The 12761-nt window shown below is 49.9% G+C and overlaps 1 long non-coding RNA gene across 1 annotated transcript in view; it reads left to right on the forward strand.

Annotated features, from left to right (window-relative positions):
• Positions 1-12761, forward strand: part of LOC145339036 (uncharacterized) — a 37860-nt gene that overhangs the window by 23688 nt on the left and 1411 nt on the right. The window lies entirely within an intron of this gene.

Below are 12761 nucleotides of genomic sequence, written 5' to 3' on the forward strand. Positions count from 1 at the left end.
ATGGTCAATCCACCTAACCTGTACATCTTTGGACACAAGGGGACAATTTAGCATGGCCAATTCACCTAACCTGCACACCTTTGGACTCTAAAGGACAATTTAGCATGGCCAATCCACCTAACCTGCACATCTTTGGACACTAAAGGACAATTTAGCATGGCCAATCCACCTAACCTGCACATCTTTGGATACTAAGGGACAATTTAGCATGGCCAGCCCACTGAACCTGCACATCTTTGGACACTAAGGGGCAATTTAACATGGCCAATCCATCTAACCTGCACATTTTAGACACTAAGGGGCAATTTAGCATGGCCAATCTACCTAAACTGCACATCTTTGGACACTAAGGGGCAATTTAGCATGGCCAATCCACCTAACCTGTGTATCTTTGGACACTAAGGGGAAATTTAGCATGGCCAATCCACCTAACCTGCACATCTTTGGACACTAAGGGGCAATTTAGCATGGCCAATCCACCCAGCCCGCACGCACATCTTTGCACTGTCAGAGGAAACCAGAACACCTGAGAAAACCCACACAGACATGGGGAGAACGTGCAAACTCCACACAGACAGTGACCCAAGCTGGGAATCGAACCCGGAACCCCGGGCGTTGTGAGGCAGCAGTGCTAACCACTGTGCTGCCTGTGGTTTATCTTCTTCAGTCCCTTCACCCACTGAGAGCTCTGAGAAGTGAATGTCGCGGAAACTAATCCCAACCTTAAAATGTTGCCTGGATTGCCCGTCCTCGTCCATGGCTGGGCTTCTCCAGTCCCGCCGTGTAGACGGAAATGTGCCCAAGTGCCAAATTCTCCGTCTGCACTGGCAGCGTGAGTGTTCTGGCCATCATTCCCACCGGGATAACAGGTTTTGTCTTTCCTGCGAGGGAGGGTGCTAGGGAACCCCTCCCTCCCCAGACCCTCCCACCTCATGTTGAGTCCGACCACCCTAACGGATTATGATTTCACCCTCCCCCTCTGCCCCACCCCCGCCCCTTGCCCTTACCGTATATAGAACATAAAAAAACTACAGCACAAACAGGCCCTTCGGCCCACAAGTTGCGCCGATCGTATGCCTACCTACCAGGCCTATTTATAACCCTCAATCCCATTAAATCCCATGTAATCATCCAGAAGTCTCTTAAAAGACCCTATCGAGTTCGCCTCCACCACCACCGACGGCAGCCGATTCCACTCACTCACCACCCTCTGAGTGAAAAACTTACCCCCTGACATCTCCTCTGTACCTGCTCCCCAGCACCTTAAACCTGTGTCCTCTCGTGGCGACCATTTCAGCCCTGGGAAATAGCCTCTGAGAATCCACCCTATCTATTCCTCTCAACATCTTATAAACCTCTATCAGGTCGCCTCTCAACCTTCGTCTCTCCAGGGAGAACAGCCCTAGCTTTCTCAACCTATCCTCATAAGGCATGCCTCCCAATCCAGGCAACATCCTTGTAAATCTCCTCTGCACCCTCTCAATAGCTTCCACATCCTTCCTGTAGTGAGGCGACCAGAACTGCGCACAGTGCACATGGCATACCTCCCAATACACCCCCCCACCCCCCCCACCCCGGCCACTGCCAATCCCAACACAAGTAGGTGAATACTCGAAATGACCATAGCGTACAAAGGATATGGACCAAGTGCTGGACAATGGGATCAGAATGGATCGATGGACAGTACAGACATGACGGGCCACAGGGCCTCTTTCTATGCTGCAAAACTCTACGACGTAAGGAGTCTCATAACACCAGGTTAAAGTCCAACACGTTTATTTGGTAGCAAAACGCCACTGGCTTTCAGAACTGGCTGTTCCTTCGTCGGGTGGGTGGGAGTTCTGCCCTGATGAAGGAACAGCCAGCTCCGAAAGCGAGTGGCGTTTTGCTACCAAACAAACCTGTTGGACTTTAACCCGGTGTTGTGAGACTTCTTGCTGTGTTTACCCCCAGTCCAACGCCGGCATCTCCACATCAAAACTCTATGAAGGGGCAGGAAGGGTGTAAGCACAAGGGAGGTGATGATGGAGCTGTGTAAACCATTGGTTAGGCCACAGATAGACTACTGTGTATACGGTTCTGGTGACCACAGTACGGGATTTATCGAGTCACAGAGGTTTACAGCATGGAAAACAGGCCCTACGGCCAAACTTGTCCATGACAACCAGTTTTTACCGCGAAGCTGGTTCCAGTTGCCCGCATTTGGCCCATATCTCTCTGTACCCATCTTATCTCTATAACTGTCCAAATGCTTTTTAATAGACAAAATTATACCCACCTCTACTACTGCCTCTGGAAGCTCATTCCAGACACTCCATGACAGCCCTCCAAACAGGACACTTAAGACGGAACACAAGTAAAAATGGAGAAATAGGGAAAACTGTTTTTTTCACCAGTGGGCTATAATTGCCCCTGTGATATGAGTTGTTTGGCCATTTCTGAGAGTTAAGAGTTACCACATTGCAGTGTGGAGTGGAAGGAAGACCTGAGGTTAGATGTAGGCCAGATTGGGTAAGGATGGCAGATTTCTCCTTTCCTCTGAAAGGTGGACGTGAGTGAACCAGATGGGTTTTTCTTTTATACGGTCATTACTAGGATTAGTGCTGAGACTTCCAGATTTTATTAGTTGTATTTAAATTCTACCGGCTACCAGCAGTGGGATTTGAACCCAAGACTCCCTCAGAGCATTAGCCTGGGATTCTCTGAACTAATAGTCCAGTGTTGTTACAACCGTGCCACTATCTCTATACGGGACAGCATGGCGGCACAGCGGTTAGCGCTGCTGCTTCACAGCTCCAAGGACCTGGGTTCGATTCCCAGCTCGGGTCACTGGAGTTGGCACATTCTCCCTGTGTCTGCGTGGGTTTCCTTCGGGTGCTCCGGTTTCCTCCCACAGTCCAAAGATGTGCGGGTTAGGTTGATTGGCCATGCTAAAAATTGCCCCTTCGTGTCCTGAGATGTGTGTGTTAGAAAGATTAGCGGGTAAATATGTAGGGATATGGAGGAAAGGCCTGGGTGGGATTGTGGTCGGTGCAGACTTGATGGGCCAAATGGCCTCTTTCCGCACTGTAGGATTTCTATGATTTCTACGAATGTCTTTGCCAATAATGTTTCATGGGGGGGATGGACGGGGAGGGGGGTATCAGCGAAAGGATTTGAGTCCCTGCTGGCAGTGTGATTGGGTGTGTGTTGGGTGGGGTATGTGTGGGTGGGTGGTGAGCAGGCTGTGCAGGATTAGGGGGCGGCTGGGGGGAGTTTATGTTTCTGGGTGATCCGGATAATGATTGAGCACAGTGGGTTAGCACTGCTGCTTCACAGCTCCAGGGTCCTGGGTTCGATTCCCGGCTCGGGTCACTGTCTGTGTGGAGTTTGCACATTCTCCTCGTGTCTGCGTGGGTTTCCTCCGGGTGCTCCGGTTTCCTCCCACAGTCCAAAGATGTGCGGGTTAGGCTGATTGGCCGTGCTAAGAAGTTGCTCCTTAGTGTCCTGAGATGCGTAGGTTACAGGGATTAGTGGGTATAATATGCAGGGATATGGGGGGTAGGGCCTGGGTGGGATTGTGTTCGGTGCAGACTCGATAGGCCGAAGGGCCTCTTTCTGCACTGTAGGGTTTTATGATTCTACGAGCCAAGACCTCCGTTGCCCGTCACTCTCAAAACTATGATTTGGGGCGCGGGATATTTTAACATCCGACGAAATAGGGCAGTACAGTGGCATCGTGGTTAGCTCTGCTGCCTCACAGCGCTGGGTTCAATTCCGGCCTCGGGTTACCGCCCATTCAATTTCCACTTTCTCCCCGTGTCTGTGTGGGTTTTCTCCGGGTGCTCCAATTTCCTCCTGCCGTCCAAAGATGTGCGGGTTAAGTGGATTGGCCATGCTAAATTGTCCCTTAGTGTCCAAAGATGTGCAGGTTAGGTGGATTGGCCATGCTAAATTGTCTCTTAGTGTCCAAAGATGTGCAGGTTAGGTGGATTGGCCATGCTAAATTGCCCCTTAGTGTCCAAAGATGTGGAAGTTAGGTGGATTGGCCATGCTAAATTGCCCCTTAGTGTCCAAAGATGTGCAGATTAGGTAGATTGGCCATGCTAAATTGTCCCTTAGTGTCCAAAGATGTGCAGATCAGGTGGATTGGCCATGCTAAATTGTCCCTTAGTGTCCAAAGATGTGCAGGTTAGGTGGATTGGCCGTGCTAACTTGTCCCTTAGTGTCCAAAGATGTGCAGGTTAGGTGGATTGGCCATGCTAAATTGTCCCTTAGTGTCCAAAGATGTGCAGGTTAGGTGGATTGGCCATGCTAAATTGTCCCTTAGTGTCCAAAGATGTGCAGGTTAGGTGGATTGGCCATGCTAAATTGTCCCTTAGTGTCCAAAGATGTGGAAGTTAGGCAGATTTATGGGGTAAATACATGGGTTAGCATTTGATTGGGATGCTCTGTGGGAGAGTCTGCGCAGAGTCGATGGGCTGAATGGCCTGCCCCTGCAGCATAGAAATTCTACCATTCTGTGAAAGTGAGCTTGTGACTCCAGAACACTTCAATTCTCGGGCTCTGTTGGACTTGTAGGTCCACCCCCCCATCCCCCTCACCCCACCTCACATCCTGATTTCCTGCGCTCACTTACCTAACTCCCCTTCCCACCCTCCCTTCCTCCCACTTTAAGATGCAGTTCCACCCTTGAGTCCCCTTTCTCTGTCGCCGGCTGGACATCTGGAAGAGGCTCTGTTTGATCCAAAGACCACAGTGTACCTGAGGCTCGGGGGGGGAGGGCAGGAGCAGAAAGAGAGAGAGAGAGAGAGAATGCGCAGGGAGTGGGGGAGGTGTTGCTGAGATCTCTATCCTCTCAATTGTAGGGATTAACACACCGACAGCCTCTCAGCCAGGCTCTCTTTCTCTCTCCTTCCTTCCCCTTAAGCGCTGTGGTCACACACACACACACACACACACACACACACAGACTTCTCTGGAGGGGCTGTAGCTAAGAGACAGGGCCAGAACTGTTAACACACACACAGAAGGAGAGGGAGGATAACAAGGCTTTGACAGCAAGCTGCAGAGAGAGAGACAGAGAGAGAGACAGAGAGAGAAAAAGTAACCATCAAAACTGAGTGTGAGGGAGAGAGAGAGAGGGGGGCACAAGAACCACAGAGGGGAGGGGGTGTGGGGTGGGGGATCAAAGTCCAGAGGTTAAACAAGCCAGAGAGAGAGAAGGGAGGGGGCACGTGGTGGCATAGTGATTAGCACTGCTGCTTCACAGTGCCAGGGATTCCCGGCTTGGGTCACTGCCTGTGTGGAGTCTGCACATTCTCCTCGTGTCTGTGTGGGTTTCCTCCGGGTGCTCCGGTTTAGAACAAAGGACAAAAACAGCCTGGGAAACAGGCCCTTCAGCCCAACGAGCCCGCGCCGCCATCTCAACACCACCAGTCCCCCCCTCCACCCAGGACCCCTGTCTAATGTTTTATGGCCATCCAGATTGAGGGAATCTGATTTAGGGACAATTTATTACTGCCAGTCAGTCTAACAGCACATCTTTGGGGTGTGGGAGGAAACCGGAGCACCCGGAGAAAACCCACGCAAGCACGGGGAGAATGCGCAAACTCCCCACAGACACCGGCCCAAATCCATGTGTCTGCACAGCAATCAGCGATAGTCACTGAGCTGTCGTCTTGCCCAGTATCTTGTCCAGTTTAGGCACACACTAACGACATGAAGCACTAGGCCAATCTTGAACAACCAAGAGCAGCCCCAGTACGACCCATCGCCTGTATGCCCCTCATTGGACACGAGGTGGACCGACTTAAAACCTGTGAATGAAAGAGAAAAAAAAACATTATTATCATATATCGATGTGATCGGCGCAACTCGTGGGCCGAAGGGCCTGTTTGTGCTGTAGTGTTCTATGTTCTATGTTCTATGTTCATACCATACCCATTTACATTACCAGGGACACCCCAATGCTAATGACCCTTATTTAAAAGGTTCTCCTATATCCACCCATCTCCAACTCAGTCATGTGCCTGTCTAAGTTAGTCTTAAAGGACTCTAGCGTGTTTGCCTCCACCACCTTACTTGGCAGAGCATTCCATATCCCCACTACCCTCTGTGTGAAAAACCTCCCTGTAATATCTGTGTTGTACCGCTCCCCCCTCACCTTAAGTCCATGGCCCCTTGTCCTACGTGTCTCTATTATAGGAAATAGCTTACCTCTGTTTACTCTATCTATACCCTTCATAATCTTATATACCTCTATTAGATCCCTCCTCAGTCGGCGTCTTTCAAGGGAAAAGAGCCCCAATTTCTTCAATCTTTCCTCATACCCCAGTCCTTCCATACCAGGCAACATCCTGGTAAACCTCCTCTGCACTCTCTGCAGAGTCTCCACGTCCTTCCGGTAGTAAGGCGACCAGAACTGTATGCAGTACTCCAAATGTGGCTGAACCAATGTTCTGTACAACTGCAACATTAGACTCCAGCTCTTATATTCTATACCCCTTCCTATAAAGGCTAACATACCATAGGCTTTCTTCACTACACTCTCCACTTGCACTGCCACCTTCAAAGACTTGTGCACTTGCATCCCCAGGTCTAGCTGCGACTCTATACTCCTTACATAAGAACATAAGAACGTAAGAAATAGGAGCAGGAGTAGGCCATCTAGCCCTTCGAGCCTGCCCCGCCATTCAATAAGATCATGGCTGATCTGTCGTGGCTCAGTTCCACTTTCCCGCCCTCTCCCCATAACCCTTAATCCCCTCTCTTATCAAGAACCCATCAACCCGCTTCTTAAAAATATTTAGCGAGGCAGCCTCCACCACTTCAATGGGCAGAGAATTCCAGAGATTCACCACCCTTTGAGTGAAGAAGTTCCTCCTCAACTCCGTTCTAAACCGCCTCCCCCTTATCTTGAGGCTGTGCCCCCTAGTCCTACTGTCTTTTTTGAGCGGGAAGAGTCTCTCCACCTCTATCCTATCCATCCCATTCATCATCTTATACGTCTCAATGAGATCTCCCCTCATTCTTCTAAACTCTAACGAGTACAAGCCTAGTTTATTCAGCCTCTCCTCATAGCTCAATCCCCTCAACTCCGGTATCAGCCTAGTAAACCTCCTCTGCACTCCCTCCAGGGCCAAAATATCCTTGCGCAGGTGCGGCGCCCAAAACTGCACACAGTACTCCAGCTGCGGCCTCACCAATGCCCTATACAGCTGCAGCAAGACCTCCCTACTTTTATATTCAATCCCCCTCGCTATGAAGGCCAGCATCCCATTCGCCTTCCTGACCACCTGCTGCACCTGCAAGCTGGGTTTTACCCTTACGGGCTTACCCTTTATCATATAACTTCCCCCTACATTATTCTGGCCAAAATGCATCACCTCACATTTATCCGGATTAAACTCCATTTGCCATGTATCTGCCCAATCAACCAGCCTATCAATATCCCGCTGTATTGCCAGACACTGCTCCTCACTGCCTGCCAATCCAGCCATCTTGGTGTCATCAGCAAATTTGCTGATCACACCACCCACTCCCTTTTCCAAATCATTTATATACACTACAAAGAGAAGAGGTCCTAGTACCGAGCCCTGCGGCACACCACTAGTGACAGACCTCCAGCTAGAAAAAGACCCCTCCACAACTACTCTCTGACTCCTCTTTGCAAGCCAGTTCTCTACCCATCTAGATACCTGATCACATATCTCATGAGCTTTAATCTTCTGTACCAACCTACCATGAGGGACTTTGTCAAACGCCTTACTGAAATCCATATAGACGACAACCTTTGTCAACCGTTTTTGTCACCTCCTCAAAGAATTCTACCAGATTCGTAAGGCAAGACTTCCCCTTGACAAAGCCACGCTGCGGAATCCTGTCCATCAGCTTACTTACCACTGACGTTAAGCTCACCGGCCTATAGTTACCCAGGCTATCCCTCCTACCCTTTTTAAACAACGGTACCACGTTCGCTGTCCTCCAGTCCTCTGGGACCTCACCTGTTTCCAAAGAAGAGACAAAGATTCGCGTCAGAGGCCCAGCAATCTCATCCCTCGTCTCTCTAAGCAACCTAGGATAAATGCAATCAGGCCCCGGAGATTTATCGGTTTTAATGCCCTCTAAGAGCCCTAACACTTCTTCCCTCGTAATCAATAGATCTTTCAATCGGTCTATCGCTCCCTCAATGACCGTACTAGACATCAAGCCCCTCTCCTTCGTGAATACCGACGCAAAGTATTCATTCAGGATCTCCCCCATTCCCTCTGCCTCTAAGCACAATTCCCCATGCTTGTCCCAGAGAGGACCGGTTTTACCCCTCGCCACCCTTTTGTTCTTAAGATAGGAGTAAAACGCCTTTGGATTCTCCTTAACCCTACCTGCCAAAGCCATCTCATGCCCCCCTTTGCTCTCATAACTCCCCGTTTGAGATCCCTCCTACTCTCTCTGTATTCCTCCAACGCTCTCTCCGTTCCCAGCTGCTTAGACCTGACATACGCCTCTCGTTTCTTCCTAACCATGTCTTCTATATCTCTAGTAATCCACGGTTCCCTAATCCTACCTTTCCCATCCTTTCTCCTAACTGGCACATGCCTTTCCTGCACCTTTTGCAGTTTTCCCTTGAAAGACTCCCACATGCCTAACGTGGTCTTGCCTTCCAACAGCCTATCCCAGTCTGTATCCCTAAGCTCCTGCCTAATCCGGCTGTATCTAGCCTTCCCCCAATTTAGCACCTTCCCCTTAGGACAGCTCTCATTACATGGATTGGCCATGCTAAATTAACCCTTAGTGTCTAAAGATGTACAGATTAGGCGGATTGACCATGCTAAATTGTCCCTTAGTGTCCAAAGATGTGCAGGTTAGGGGATTGGCCATGCTAAATTGTCCCTCAGTGTCCAAAGATCTGCAGGTTAGGTGGATTGATCATGCTAAATTGCCCCCTAGTGTCCAAAGATGTGCAGGTTAGGTGGATTGACCATGCTAAATTGCCCCTTAGTGTCTAAAGATGTGCAGGTTAGGTGGATTGATCATGCTAAATTGCCCCTTAGTGTCCAAAGATGTGTGGGTTAGGTGGATTGGCCATGCTAAATTGACCCTTAGCGTCCAAAGATGTGCAGGTTAGGTGGATTGACCATGCTAAATTGTCCCTTAGTGTCCAAAGATGTGCAGGTTAGGTGGATTGACCATGCTAAATTGTCCCTTAGTGTCCAAAGATGTGCAGGTTAGATGCATTGGCTGTGCTAAGCTCTCCCTCAGTGTAACCGAACAGGCGCCAGAGTGTGGCCACTGGGGGATTTTCACAGGAACTTCATTGCAGCGTTAATGTAAGCCAACTTGTCACTAATAAATAAATACCAGATCTCACACGGAGAGGGTGAGAGACCAGCCCCACAGAGCAAGAGAGAGACCCGACAATCGTGTCCCTGCAGTGCAAGAGTTCATTCAGCCCATCAACCTGCATCGACAACAATCCCACCCAGTAACCTATCAGTCCCCCATATTTACCCTGCTAATCCCACTGAAAGAAATCTCTCATCACCAGGTTAAAGTCCAACCAGTTTATTTGATAGTAATCCCACAAGTTTTGGAAACGCTGTTCCTTCGTCAGGTGTGTGTGGAAGGTTCTGACACAGCAGAGGCAGCATGGTGGCACAGTGTTTAACACCGCTGCCTCACAGCCCCAGAGACCTGGATTCGATTCCCGGCTCGGCTCACTGTTTGTGCTCAGTTTGCACGTTAACCCCGTGTCTGCGTGGGTTTCCTCCGGGTACTCTAGTTCCCTCCTACGGTCCAAAGATGTGTAGCTTAGGTGGATTGGCCATGCTATATTGCCCGTTAGTGTCAGGGGAGACTAGCTTGGGTAAATGCATGGGGATCGGCCCTGGGTGGGATTGTGGTCAGTGCAGACTCATTGGGCCAAATGGCCTCCTTCTGCACTGTAGAATTATATGATTCTATAACGGTAAGGGACAATTTAGCATGGCCAATCCACCTAACCGGCACATCTTTGGACACTAAGGGGCAATTTAGCATGGCCAATCCACCTAACCGGCACATCTTTGGACACTAAGGGACAATTTAGCATGGCCAATCCACCTAACCTGCACATCTTTGGACACTAAGGGACAATTTAGCATGGTCAATCCACCTAACCGGCACATCTTTGGACACTAAGGGGCAATTTAGCATGGCCAATCCACCTAACCTGCACATCTTTGGACACTAAGGGGCAATTTAGCATGGTCAATCCACCTAACCGGCACATCTTTGGACACTAAGGGGCAATTTAGCATGGCCAATCCACCTAACCTGCACATCTTTGGACACTAAGGGGCAATTTAGCATGGCCAATCCACCTAACCTGCACATCTTTGGACACTAAGGGACAATTTAGCATGGTCAATCCACCAAACCTGCGCATCTTTGGACACTAAGGGACAATTTAGCATGGCCAATCCACCTAACCTGCACATCTTTGGACACTAAGGGGACAATTTAGCATGGCCAATCCACCTAACCTGCACATCTTTGGAGTGTGGGAGGAAACCGGAGCACCTGGAAGAATCCCATGCAGACACGGGGAGAACGTGCAGACTCACATCGACAGAGAGAGAAAGAGAGAAACTGGGCAACAGGGGGGTGGGCCAGAGAGAGAGACAGAGAGAGATGAAACAAAAAGATAGAGGGTAGAGAGACAGAGAGAGGGGGGAGGAGGTACAGACCAAAGGAAGAGGTAGAGACATGATGTGGGTATGCCGGCGTTGGACTGGCGTAAACACAGTAAAAAATCTGACAACACCAGGTTTTAGTCCAACCTATTTATTTGATAATATACTCACAAGCTTTCGGGGTTAGTCCCTTGATTCACCTGACGAAGGGACTAACCCCGAAAGCTTGTGAGAATATTATCAAATAAATAGGTTGGACTAAAACCTGGTGTTGTCAGACTTTTTACAGAGGTAGAGACAGGCAGGGCGAGTAAGGGGGATGGAGACAGAGGGAGACAGAGAGAGCGAGAGAGAGACAGAGAGGGAGAATGAGAGAGAGAAAGAGAGTGATAGAGGGGGAGGGAAAGAGAGAAGTTGAGAGGGGGAGAGACAGAGAGAATGAAAGGGAGAGAGAGAAAGAGAGAGGGAAAGAGACACAGAGAGGGAGTCAGACAGGTAGAGAAAGAGGAAGCCATACAGAGAGAGACAAACCAGACAGAGAGAGAGAGAGAGAGGGAGATAGACAGAGAGAGAGAGAAGGGGAGACAGAGAGTGACAGCGAGAGAGAGACAGAGAGAGAGAGAGAGACAGAAACAGAGAGAGACAGAGACAGAGAGAAAGAGAGATAGAAAGAGACAAGACCAAAAAAAAAGAACAAGGGATTGAGAGAAAAAAGAGCAGAGCACAGAAAGGGAGAGGGAGAAAACAGGCCATGGAGAAAGGGAAAAAGCGAGAGAGAGAGAGAGAGAGAGGGACCAGACACCACACGCACACATGGACTGCAGTGATTTACCTCTACAGAGAGAGAGGGAGACCTTGCACATGGAGGGTGTGATGGAGGGGGTGGGGGCTGGGGCAGGGGAGGGGGAAGAGTTGTTGGCACTGTGATTAATGCCTCAGCACCTGCCTGAAATTTTAAACAGGCGGCCAGCATTTATTACCCATTCCAAATGACCCTTGAACGGAGTGGGTTGCGAGACCCTTTCAGAGAGGCAGTGTGTGTGAGTCAGGATGCCAGATTTCCATTTGCCCCCCCCCACCCACCCCACCCAAGGGGGACATGAATGAATCAGGTGGGGCTTTTGGTTAGCAACAATCAATGATAGTTGGCACGGTCATCATTACTGGGATTAGTGCCTCATATTCCTGATTGTTTATTATTTCGCCGAATTTGAATTCCACCAGGTGCCCGAGGGTGGGATTCGAACCCGTGACCAGCCCCACGCATGCCAATGGCCAGTGACTTTGGTTGTGGCAGTGGGGGTTGGGGGTGCGGAAGATGGCGGCCAATGCCGAGCCAACTTCATTGCTGGTAAACCCAGCGGCTGTACGTAATTTGGTCGACCTCGGGAAGAGATTGTAAACTTTTAATAGTTAAATGTTTATTTGTCACTGTGTACACGCACTCTGTATAAAGTCGAAGCTCGGGGTGGGTGCTGCCTGGGGGGGGGCTGGCTCCGTACTTGCCCGTACACATGTCTCTATCCATTACAAAGCATGGCTCGGGCACTCCTTTACATCACAGCGCGAGCTTGGGTTGTACCCAGTCCCAGCTTAACCCTCTGTACCTTACACTACAGCAGCTGAAAACTGTGAGCCAAGGGGCATTGTTTGCCACGTGTTGCTGGCCTGCCTTTAAATATTTCCGATAATTGATTCTGTCACGCGAGATGCGGCTCCGTTCTCCTGCTTGGTCCTTAAAGATGGTAGTCATGATGTGGAGATGCCGGCGTTGGACTGGGGGTAAACGCAGTAAGAAGCCTCACAACACCAGGTTAAAGTCCAACAGGTTTATTTGGTAGCAAAGCCACAAGCTTTCGGAGCGCTGTCCCTTCATGAGGTGAGCGGGAGTTGTGATCAGAACTCCCCACTCACCTGACAAAGGGGCAAACGCCCAATGTCCCTACCTCCTAGGCTTACCTATAACCCTCTATCTTACTGGGTCCCATGTACTTATCCAAAAGTCTCTTAAAAGACCCTATCGAATCCACCTCCACCACCACCGACGGCAGCCGATTCCACTCACCCAGCACCCTCTGAGTGAAAAACAGAAAAGATTCTCGCATCGCA

This window comes from Carcharhinus amblyrhynchos, unplaced genomic scaffold (genome assembly GCF_965287045.1).
Source record: "Carcharhinus amblyrhynchos unplaced genomic scaffold, sCarAmb.v2.hapA chromosome_293, whole genome shotgun sequence".
Taxonomy (NCBI): Eukaryota; Metazoa; Chordata; class Chondrichthyes; order Carcharhiniformes; family Carcharhinidae; genus Carcharhinus; species Carcharhinus amblyrhynchos.